Source organism: Drosophila pseudoobscura, chromosome X (genome assembly GCF_009870125.1).
Source record: "Drosophila pseudoobscura strain MV-25-SWS-2005 chromosome X, UCI_Dpse_MV25, whole genome shotgun sequence".
Lineage (NCBI taxonomy): Eukaryota > Metazoa > Arthropoda > Insecta > Diptera > Drosophilidae > Drosophila > Drosophila pseudoobscura.
In genome coordinates this window covers 27,152,382-27,165,278 of record NC_046683.1, presented here as the reverse complement: position 1 = coordinate 27,165,278, position 12,897 = coordinate 27,152,382, and positions in this window count along the sequence as shown.

Genomic DNA, 12,897 nt, shown 5'->3' with positions numbered 1-12,897 from the left:
CACCAGCAGAAGGCTGTTACGCGCGGATCCCAGGCAAAACGCAGCCCTCCTCCCGCCCAACCGACCGAGGGGCGCTGCCGCATGACGCGCGGTGCGTAGCCGAACCAAACGCGAGCATGCAAGAAAGATAGATATTAGACTAACCTTCGAGGAAAATTAGCACTACACTTATTAAGAAATTAAGCATGCAATAAAATACAAAATACAAATACCACTACAATTACTAATTACTAGAAAGGTGTGTAAGGATTAGTAATTTAATAAGAGGAAGAGGATTAGTGGAGGATATAATATGGTAGAGGGAATTATAATCCGAGCATAAGACCCTAAACGGTTCATGCAAGGAATAATTCGATCTACAAAGTGGAAGGAACAACGGTATAAAGTTTCTAGTCAGTCTAATAGGAATCGTGAAGTTTATGCGGCTCAACAGATCAGGGCTGTCTATGTCACCCCTGATCAAGTTGTGCATAAATATCACACCAAGCATTTTTCTACGGTTAACTAAGGATGGGAGGTTTACTAATAATAGCCTACTAGAGTAAGATGGGAGTCTTACACCCGCATCCCAGTTAAGGCCCCGCAGAGCAAAAAGTAAAAAGTTTTTCTGTACTGATTCTATACGGTCCTGGTGTACTTTGTACTGAGGGCACCATACACAGGAGCCGTATTCTAAGATCGGACGAACAAGCGAGGTATAGAGAGTCTTTGTTATATAGGGGTCGTCAAATTCCTTTGACCACCTCTTTATAAACCCAAGCACGCCCATGGCCTTATTTACCATGGTAGAAATGTGTTCGGAAAACTTTAACTATCTATGCGATCTAACATAACACCCAGATCATCCACCAGGGTAATTCTCTCAAGAGAACCCCCAAATAGGGTGTAGGGAGCCAACAAAGGGTTAGAACGATGAAATGTCATAACTTTGCATTTCGAGGCATTAAGGTGTAACAAGTTTGCACAACACCATGACTGAAAGCTATTGAGATCGGATTGCAAGCGAGAATGAAATGAAATGTCCTTGTACTGGACACAGAGTTTAACATCATCCGCATACATAAGTACTCGAGAGTATGTTATTACTGAAGGCAAGTCATTAATAAAGAGTGTGAAGAGTAAGGGGCCTAGATGGCTGCCCTGTGGTACTCCCGAAGAAACCTTTACTGGTAAAGAGAGGGAGTTTTTGACGAGGACTCTTTGAGACCTAGAACAAAGATAGCTAGAAATCCATCTCAGGAGGTTGGGCGGAAACCCTAAAAGGTCAAGTTTATGTGCTAAAAGGGAATGGTTTACAGAGTCGAATGCTTTACTAAAGTCGGTGTAAATAACATCCGTCTGTAAGTTACCTTGAAAGCCTTTAATAATGAAAGAGGTAAACTCTAACAAGTTCGTGGGGGTTGATCGCCGCCTTATAAATCCATGCTGAGTTGGAGATATAAGTGACTTGCAGAGATGTTGCAAGTGCGGAGTTAAAACCTTCTCAAACAATTTGGGAATAGCGGATAACTTTGCTATACCTCTATAATTTTTTGCATCAGACTTACTACCTTTTTTATGGAGAGGAATTATAAACGATTCCTTCCAGATTGGGGGGAAGCAAGAGGAATCAATGGACATGGTGAATAGTTTAAGCAATGGTCCACACAGAGCCTCGGCGCAGTACCTGAGTACACAACCTGGAACCCCGTCTGGACCCGGTGAAAACACCGGCTTAACTAGTCGAAGATCTTGAAGTAGGGAATATTCATTTAACAAGGGACTGAAAATGCCGTTCGACCTCGGTAATCCGTATGGGTATGGTTGACCAGAGTAGCGTTCCTCAGAATAGGTGGTTTGGAAAAACTGGGCAAAAAGATCGGCAATTGCCTGATCATTATTTGCCGACGTATTACAAAATGATAGCGAGGATGGGTGTGCGGACGTTCTACGCTTACTGTTTACGAAGCAGTAAAACTGTTTAGGCTCCTGAGAAAAACGTATCCTGCAACGAGATAGGTAGTTCTTATAGCATTGAGCATTAAGAACTGAAAAGTTTGACCGAGCTATTACATAACGAGAGTGAGAAGTAGGAGAACCCACTTCTTGAAATTTTTTATAAAGTCTTGATTTTAAGTTTTTTAGACTGGATAACTCTTTGGTAAACCAAGGGGGTTTTCCAGATCTAATCGGACAAGAAAGCGGGACACAAGGTTTTTGAAACCAACGGTCAGCTCCTTAAAGCCACTCCGCGTCTGCCTCATGAAAGCCACCATGTCCTTCTCCACCGCACGGCATGCCTCGCAACTGTAATGCAAGCCATTACGTTTGGCTATGGCATCGCTCACGAGGCCAGAAAATCCCGCGCATTTTGCGTGGACTACGCTGTCGCAGAGCCAGCAGGGGACATTTGGCTGATCGTGAGTGATCTGCTTCTTGCAGGTTTTTTTGGCGCAGACCACAGCGAATTCCATTTTATTTTTATTATTCAAATATTTCTTAAGAAAATTTGCAAAAAAAAAATTCAAATCAAAAAAATTAAAAATTTCCAAAACAAATTGGTATCAGACCAATGTGCCAGACAACGCTCAAAGCGGAATTGGTAAGAAAAAAAAAGAGAGCAGAGTGGAGAGCGATTATAGCGAGAGCTACTAGACAGAGAGCGCTATTGCTCAGAATGTTGAGAGAGCGAGAGAGAAAGAACAGTTATTGAGGTTGAGGTGATAGCGAGAGAGTGATAAGACAACAAAAGCTACCAGACGAGAGCGGACTGCAATGCAATACTCACTCACTGCAACAACACAACACAACACAAGCCGACGCCGAAAAATAAAAAGTTAAATAATATTTTAACACAAATCAAAAGGCATGCACTCGCGTAAATGAATAGGTTTCCAGATTGTTGTCTGGTTAGAAAGTATATTTAGAATTTAGTTAGGAAAACTCCGGCTGTTTATTCGAAACAAAAGGAAAAATGCGGAGCGCAAAACAAAAACACGTCTGATCACTACGAAAGAGAACGGATATATGATTGTTGATATATTGATATTGTTGATATTGATATATTGTTGTCTAAAACCAGCACCAAATTCGGTCCAAACGATGCGATCTACCTGCTTGTGATATCTCCAATACCAATCGCGTGCTTTGGCAACCATCAAGATGTGCAAATGTTTGCCAAGGCCGAGAAAATCGCTATCCAAGGTTTCATCTGTTAATACCTTGAGGACATCTCAGTCTAAACCTTGGCTTGGAGGGGCTGTCCGTGCATGGGGTGCTTCCCAAGGGCTGGAGCTCGTAGCAACATTGGCTGATGGAGTTTCCGTCTGGTTGGAGCGATGGCTGGCATCGAGTTCTTTTTGAACGAGTTGGCCTGGTGGTCCGTTCAACCGGGACTGAACCTGCAGTTGGAATATGGGTCAATTGGGTACTGTTGCTATTTCCCTCTGATACCTTTCCCGTCTCTGGCTGACCATGTCTATTTCCCGAGGTCTGTGCTACCTCCAAAGTATGAATGGTATGAATACGCAAGCAGCATATATACAAATTCCAGACAAAAAGCTTAACTAGGCCGACAAGATGCGTCAAAATTGGAACTACTTTGTCAATTCAGGATTATCACTTAAGCTTTCCACCGTCTTAGACTCGACGACTTCGAAATAAAACTCAAAGGAAAAATCAGTATTGGGATCCAAACAGAAGCAATATTCTGAAATTATATCGGAGCGATGATAAGTTCGTGCGGAGAAAACTAAAGTCAGCATTAAGCATATACAAACGACCAAAGGATGGCATGAGCCAATAGCAGATATTGTTGCAAAAGGGCGTACCCGAAAGTACTAGGTTCTTTCGTTTGTCTGTTATAAAAAGAACACCAGCTTGAGGTCTTGAGATGGTAGTCGACCCACGATTCTTTACCCACCCTTCAATGATTTCCAGTTGTGAGCAGGTTCTTGAAATCCCTATAATTCTGACCCTACCCCATTACGTCACCATGCACTTGGAAATTATAAGTCTATTCTATATTCATTGCTAACATAACCTCAAAATATTTGTCGGTACTTAAAACTAGGCATTCAAGCACATAATCAGGACAAACCTAGCAAACACAAATTCTTCCTACCAAATATAAAAAAGTATTTAATTTCAACCCGTAGGCAGTGTAGGTGGATTGAGCTCCAATGCATTAACAAAATGCATGGAATGCGAGGAATGCAAGCTTAAAGCGGAATTGTCAACTACGAGAACGAAAAGCTTCGAATGTTTAGAACGCAAGCGTTGCGCTCTCTTAGCAGCAGCGGCCGGCGAATTAAGCGAATACAGGCGCACAGGAGAATATGGAAATTGGGTTAATCACATCTTCATTACAGTGGTCCTTCGCTGAAAGGCGCCTTTCGTTGTGGAGCTGTGGAAACATTGTGAATGTGTGCCCATGTAGGAGGGAGATTGGTGAAAAGAGGTGGGAATATTCGAGAGGTTTTTTTTTGTACTATTACTAATTTTAATTATGTTTTTTCTTTTGCCAACCAGCAAAATAAATGAAGTTTTGGGAACTTTCACTGGTAGCGGTGCTATCGAGGCAGGATTGTGACGCGGAGGTAAATGAAATATACACATTAATAGAAGAGTTCAGAAGGAGCCAAAAAAATGAAAATTAATACCATTAAAACTACACTATGCTACAAAATCTTATTCCGGATCCGTAGCGGCTTCTTCTAGGCCTCTGTGCACAGCAACTGGAAGGCGCATGGGGCCTGCGCATTGGTTATGGTTGGCGCAAGAGTTATGGTCGGTGGAGGTTAAGTAACCGGGCAGATGAAATTTTCTATCGATTTTTCACAGGAGAAAAACTCGGCCCCATACCAAGGTCGGCTCACGAAGAACACTCCCATCAAGGGTGGGAGTTTGGTGTGGGCGCAGAACTTTGGAGGAGCTGCGTGGGCTGCCGGTCGTGGCCAGAGCCCTATGGGCGAAACAGAAACAAAAACACGAGGTTTTTCCGACTTTTCCACGGAGACACGGTTGGCAAATGGCTGAGCTGAACTCGATTGCTTGCTAGGGACAGATAGGTAAGAGGTATGCAAACGATGCGCAGAGGGGTTAGCATGGAACTAAAAGACGAAGGCGGCAGATCAAATATGATTGCCGAAGTGGCGGCGGCACAGCAAGGTAATTGCCGCAATGGCGGAGGCAGAGAGCCCCTTTAGCGGGAGAGCGCTGCAGCTCTGCAGAACGTCAACGCTTGCAAAACATAGGCGGCTGATTTTATGTCTATGAATCGTGCTCTTTCTCTTGTTTTGATTTTGATTGCTGTTTGCTAGCATAGTTAGTTTATAGATTTATAAAGCAAAAATGAACTACCTATGTAATGCAAACGCTGACGTTCGGTAGCGCTGCTGCGCTCTCTCGTTTGCTGGGCTCTCTTTAGCTGGCGTAACATAAAAATTATAACGTTTAACTCTAATCGTTTTAATCCGCTTTGAAATAGATAGTTTCCAAAAAGCTTGGCATCTCAATCATTGGTGACCACGATGTGATAGAAATACATTGGTAAATCTCGTTTCACTCAAAAACATATTGATTGACAATACTTTCGTTGCTGTGTAGTTTACATACCAACAAATACATTTGGTGCACAATAAAAAACAGTTTAAAGTGCAAGTTCAGTGGGAGTGCGGCCGTGTGAGATTCCGTTAACTTAAGCGTCGAATCTCTCATTCTCTGCACAGCTGAAGCCGTGGGTCTGGACTTTTCGTGTCTTTCTTTCTCGCTTTCTCTAGGGTACATCGGAGATTAAGTGGTATTCCATGTTTCGTCGCATTGCACACCATTTAGCATGGACAACGATCTGAATACAGCGAAAGCGGAACATGGCATCGAGCGGCATCGAGAAGCTCCAACATTTTCGCTCTTACCTCACTGATGCGGCTTTGGATTTGGCTCGATCGTTGGAGCTCTCCAGTGACAATTATCGTGCGGCTCTAGATAAACTCCATAACCATTTAAATAAAAACGATTTGTTTTTTAGGCACACATCAAGAATATTATAGGTATCAAGAGGGTAGACTCGCCTTTTGTTAAAAGGCTTCGACAATTTTTGGATGCAGTCAATTTACAAATGCGAGCGTTGAAGACATTGGGAACTGCCGAGGAAATCTCAGGATTCAAGAGCATAAACGTGCTGCTTCAGAAGTTGGATTCTAAGACGCAAGACAAGTGGGAGGAGCACACTTTATCGGATGCTCTACCTACAGCTGAAGCATTTTTCGAAATCTGCAGCACCGCTGTCAAAAGATGGAAAAGATGGCTATCTACGTCACCCTTGATCAAGTTGTGCATAAAAATCATACCAAGCATTTTTCTACGGTTAAGCTAGGATGGGGATGGGATGCTAATAGCAGTCTACTAGAGTAAGATGGGAGTCTCACAACCGCATCCCACTTAAGGACCCGCAGAGCAAAAAGTTAACAGTTTTTGTGTACTGATTTGATACGGTCCTGGTGTACTTTGTACTGTGAGCACCACACAGGAGCCTTTTTTCAAGATCGGACGAACTAGCGAGGTATAGAGAGTCTTTGTTATTTAAAAGTCGTCAAATTCCTTTGACCATCTCTTTGTAAACGCAAGCACGCCCATGGCCTTATTTACCATGGTATAAATGTGTGCAGAAAACTTAAGCTCGACGTCTAATTTAACACCAAGATCATCCATCAGGGTAATTCTCTCAAGAGATCCACCAAATAGGGTAATAGGAGCCAACAAGGGGCTAGAACGATGAAATGTCATAGCTTTGCATTTCGAGGCATTAAGGTGTAACAAGTTTGCACAACACCATGAGAAAGTTATTGAGATCTATTTGCAAGCGAGAATGAAGTATGGGGCCTAGATGGCTGCCCTGTGGTACTGCCGAAGAAACCTTTACTGGAGAAGAGAGTAAGTTTTTGAAGAGGACTCTTTGAGATCTAGAACAAAGATGTTGCAAGTGCGGAGTTAAAACCTTCTCAAATATTTTGGGAATAGCGGGTAACTTTTCTATACCTCAATAATTTATATAATTATAAACGATTCCTTCCAGATTGGGGGAATTCCTTCCTGAAACCCCGTCTGGACCCGGCGATCGAGGCTCGATTCTCCAACGACGAGATTGATGGTCCGTAGTGTCCGTCGCAAGAAAAAAAAGACCGATGGGTTTCGTGGTATATATATATATATATTTTTTTTTTCAATTCCATTTAATTGCTCGTATTTACAAATTATTTTATACTTAAAGCAAACTATATTATAAGTTAGGCTATGCAAGCCCAACATGTGTAGTACGGCCGTTAAGCAATGCTTCACACATGCGTTGAAGCGGTGATGCAAACAAAGAGAAAAATATATATTTATAAACGATAGGGTATATAAATACGATATGAGAAATAATGAAATTAATATATATACAAAAAAATAAAAATTATCAACGGGGTCTGACGACAGACCAGCGATCAGCAATGAAAATCCAAAACAAAATTAAAATACATTTTTTTGTTCGGTTATGTTGGTCAGTGTACTTGTTGATGAAGCTCCAATGCATTAGCGAAATGCATGGAATGCGAGCAATGCAAGCTTAAAGCGGAATTGTCAACTATATATTTAAAAAATATATAAATTTTGCGTAAATTTGCTCAAGGAAAAAATTCGGTGAAATACTTCCTGACCTTCTCGGAACGAAATAGGCTTTACTCGTAAATACAATATTGCCATGGTTATCTTTTCGGATGAGCGCTAGATTGTGCGACATAGATACCGGTACAACGGGTTTTTCGAGTAATTGTAACTCCTTCAGAAGCTTTTAGTCCGATCCAGAAAGGATACTTCGGCATACCTGCGCATATCCGTGGGATTACTAATAATAGCGGAAACTAACAGTCTACAGTTATTTTTACAGTTATATTACAGTTATCATAATATTTTCTTAAACGCTTGGTTCGTTTTGGGACTTAATGTGGTTCTTCATTCAAAATTATTTGTCACACCTCTAAATACTTATTAGTCCGTTCGTGACACGGTAAAAACCTACAACTCCTCTATACGATCATATCCTTTTCCCTTATTTTATGAAAACAAGAAGCCAAACCCTTCTTGTCTAGAGCTATGTGAACAGGCAAGGTTAATTGTGGTTTTTCGGGGGCATCCTATTTTTTTGGTTGCACCCTTCTAAAGGTTTTCCGAAGCTCTACGAATATATGGATGGAACTGCGGCTTATAGACATTCGGAGCTTCACACCCGTAATAAAATATAGATATGCATCTGCTAGACAATTTTCCCGCACATGTCAAAGCTCCTCACAATTCCAAGAAGTGCGCTTAGCCGTCAAACTTTGAATGGCCTCTATGCTAATATTCTCCTCCTACTCTGGATCGCTTTCTGGAAGCGATTCCTTCACGCTGTATATCTGACGACGGTCTACCGGTGGTCTAGGCTGCTCAGATTTCTGTAACTCTTGCACTAGATTTGCATGCATCTGCACTAATTAAAAAATATTAAATATATTAATATATATATATAGAATATATATAATACCAATTGACCGACAGAGCTAATGGACTGATACAAAATTTTGTGACGAGTTTCGAAAGAAACTTTTCCCTTAATATTTCTATTGATTCCTCTTCCTCTATTTCAGTGCAAAATGTATCCATTAGACCAGTCACAGCGTCATGAAAAGCGACGAAGGGTTCTCCTACTTTTTGCTTGCGAGATCGAATCAATTCCTTGCTCATAAACTCGGAACGATAGTCTTTATATTGTTGTCTAAAACCAGCACAAAATTCGGTCCAAACGATGCGATCTACCTGCTTGTGGTATCTCCAATACCAATCGCGTGCTTTGGCAACCATCAAGATGTGCAAATGTTTGCCAAGGCCAAGAAAATCGCTATCCAAGGTTTCATCTGTTAATACCTTGAGGACCTCTCAGTCTAAACCTTGGCTTGGAGGGGCTGTCCGTGCATGGGGTGCTTCCCAAGGGCTGGAGCTCGTAGCAACATTGGCTGATGGAGTTTCCGTCTGGTTGGAGCGATGGCTGGCATCGAGTTCTTTTTGAACGAGTTGGCCTGGTGGTCCGTTCAACCGGGACTGAACCTGCAGTTGCTATTTCCCTCTGATACCTTTCCCGTCTCTGGCTGACCATGTCTATTTCCCGAGGTCTGTGCTACCTCCAAAGTATGAATGGTATGAATACGCAAGCAGCATATATACAAATTCCAGACAAAAAGTTTAACTAGGCCGACAAGATGCGTCAAAATTGGAACTACTTTGTCAATTCAGGATTATCACTTAAGCTTTCCACCGTCTTAGACTCGACGACTTCGAAATAAAACTCAAAGGAAAAATCAGTATTGGGATCCAAACAGAAGCAATATTCTGAAATTATATCGGAGCGATGATAAGTTCGTGCGGAGAAAACTAAAGTCAGCATTAAGCATATACAAACGACCAAAGGATGGCATGAGCCAATAGCAGATATTGTTGCAAAAGGGCGTACCCGAAAGTACTAGGTTCATTCGTCTGTCTGTTATAAAAAGAACACCAGCTTGAGGTCTTGAGATGGTAGTCGACCCACGATTCTTTACCCACCCTTCAATGATTTCCAGTTGTGAGCAGGTTCTTGAAATCCCTATAATTCTGACCCTACCCCATTACGTCACCATGCACTTGGAAATTATAAGTCTATTCTATATTCATTGCTAACATAACCTCAAAATATTTGTCGGTACTTAAAACTAGGCATTCAAGCACATAATCAGGACAAACCTAGCAAACACAAATTCTTTCTACCAAATATAAAAAAGTATTTAATTTCAACCCGTAGGCAGTGTAGGTGGATTGAGCTCCAATGCATTAACAAAATGCATGGAATGCGAGGAATGCAAGCTTAAAGCGGAATTGTCAACTACGAGAACGAAAAGCTTCGAATGTTTAGAACGCAAGCGTTGCGCTCTCTTAGCAGCAGCGGCCGGCGAATTAAGCGAATACAGGCGCACAGGAGAATATGGAAATTGGGTTAATCACATCTTCATTACAGTGGTCCTTCGCTGAAAGGCGCCTTTCGTTGTGGAGCTGTGGAAACATTGTGAATGTGTGCCCATGTAGGAGGGAGATTGGTGAAAAGAGGTGGGAATATTCGAGAGGTTTTTTTTTATACTATTACTAATGTTAATTATGTTTTTTCTTTTGCCAACCAGCAAAATAAATGAAGTTTTGGGAACTTTCACTGGTAGCGGTGCTATCGAGGCAGGATTGTGACGCGGAGGTAAATGAAATATACACATTAATAGAAGAGTTCAGAAGGAGCCAAAAAAATGAAAATTAATACCATTAAAACTATACTATGCTACAAAATCTTATTCCGGATCCGTAGCGGCTTCTTCTAGGCCTCTGTGCACAGCAACTGCAAGGCGCATGGGGCCTGCGCATTGGTTATGGTTGGCGCAAGAGTTATGGTCGGTGGAGGTTATGTAACCGGGCAGATGAAATTTTCTATCGATTTTTCACAGGAGAAAAACTCGGCCCCATACCAAGGTCGGCTCACGAAGAACACTCCCATCAAGGGTGGGAGTTTGGTGTGGGCGCAGAACTTTGGAGGAGCTGCGTGGGCTGCCGGTCGTGGCCAGAGCCCTATGGGCGAAACAGAAACAAAAACACGAGGTTTTTCCGACTTTTCCACGGAGACACGGTTGGCAAATAGGCGCCACGCCTCGCCAATTGTTTTGCAAAACCGTGTCATTAAGAAAGGTTAGTTGCCATACAAGTTTTCTCGGCGCACGGCTATTAATTTCGACCGATTTTCGAGAAGCACACACAGCACGGGATTTACGAAGTTTGCTTTAAATAAATTAAATTAAAGTTAAAAAATATATATTTAAAAAAGATTATATAAATTTTGCGTGAATTTGCTCAAGGAAAAATTTCGGTGAAATACTTCCTGACCTTTTCGGAACGAAACAGGCTTTACTCGTAAATCGTATTGAGCAACGTTGCCATCATACGCTCTCTTACAATATGACAATATGTCATGGATATCTTTTCGGATGAGCGCTAGATTGTGCGACATAGATACCGGTACAACGGGTTTTTCGAGCAATTCTAACTCCTTCAGAAACTTTTAGTCCGATCCAAAAAGGATACTTCGGCATACCTGCGCATATCCGTGGGATTACTAATAATAGCGGAAACTAACAGTCTTCAGTTATTTTTAGCACCATCATAATATTTTCTAAAACGCTGGGTTCGTTTTGGGACTTAATGTGGTTCTTCATTCAAAATTATTTGTCACACCTCTAAAAACTTATTAGTCCGTTCGTGACACGGTAAAAACCTACAACTCCTCTATACGATCATATCCTTTTCCCTTATTTTATGAAAACAAGAAGACAAACCCTTCTTGTCTCGAGCTATGGCAACAGGCAAGGTTAATTGTGGTTTTTCGGGGGCATCCGATTTTTATTGGTTGCACCCTTCTAAAGGTTTTCCGAAGCTCTACGAATATATGGATGGAACTGCGGCTTATAGACATTCGGAGCTTCACACCCGTAATAAAATATAGATATGCATCTGCTAGACAATTTTCCCGCACATGTCAAAGCTCCTCACAATTCCAAGAAGTGCGCTTAGCCGTCAAACTTTGAATGGCCTCTATGCTAATATTCTCCTCCTACTCTGGATCGCTTTCTGGAAGCGATTCCTTCACGCTGTATATCTGACGACGGTCTGCCGGTGGTCTAGGCTGCTCAGATTTCTGTAACTCTTGCACTAGATTTGCATGCATCTGCACTAATTAAAAAATATTAAATATATTAATATATATAGTTAAATATCCGCAACTCGATTTTAAGTTTTTTAACAAAGACTTTTATTTTACAACTTAAATATCTTTATGTCACAAGATTTAAATGAATTCCCCGACTTGACTTTCGGTCTGCTGGTCTCAAACGGAACTGATCTCTCTGCTGCTGGCTAGTTTCCATGAGCCCTTCTCTTGGAACTCCCGACTCTGGCTTCGGGCGTTGCTTTCCTCGGCTGCATCTTCGTGTCGGTGGCGTACGTGCCTGGATCGATATTTGGGGATGCGTCGGCTTTGATGAAAGGCATCCACTGCTGGCGATCGGTGTTGCATTACATGACGGAGCTAGGAATGTGATACTCCTTGGTTTTATGTCTAGCTTTGATTGGTCCTCATGAGTGGCGTGATTCTAAAGAATCGATTTCTCGAGAGTGGCGTGATTCTAATGTTGCTGAAACAATGTGGTCCATTGTTTATATTATGGGGGGCCCTAGCTTGGAGTATGGGAAGAAACAGTTATTGATTCTTGAGTGGGGTCCTGTTACTTGTGTGGATGGGGTGGATGAATTGTACATAAACATAATGTGTATGGGATGTGGGGAATTATGGATATGTCACTCCCCCAACGTTTGTTATTAGCCTGTCCCTAGGCGATTACCCTCGGGTATAGTGACGGGGTGTCAAGTGCGGTGGCTGAGGTTGGTTCCTCTTCTGCTTCTATTATAGGGTTTATACATTTAACCGTGACTCTTTTAGAAGTTTTCTTAAATTTAACAGCTACATAACTTAGTAGTACTAATATAATTATGACAAATGAAATTAGTAGACTTATTTGTAATAGGTTACTATATGTGGTGTATTGCATAATTATTTCATTAGTTTGGACATACGACAGTGGTTTTATTTTAGTTATGTTGTTGTTGACATAAACATTCTGGGCAAAATCTAACATTGTGTTTGATATTGTAAATTCATTTAATTGGATTGAACAGTTGTAGATTTTTATAATGGTATTTCCTTCCGCTATGATTTCTTGGTTTACACAATTCTGATTTAGCGTTGTTTTTGGAAGATTCCACGTGATTAGTATATTG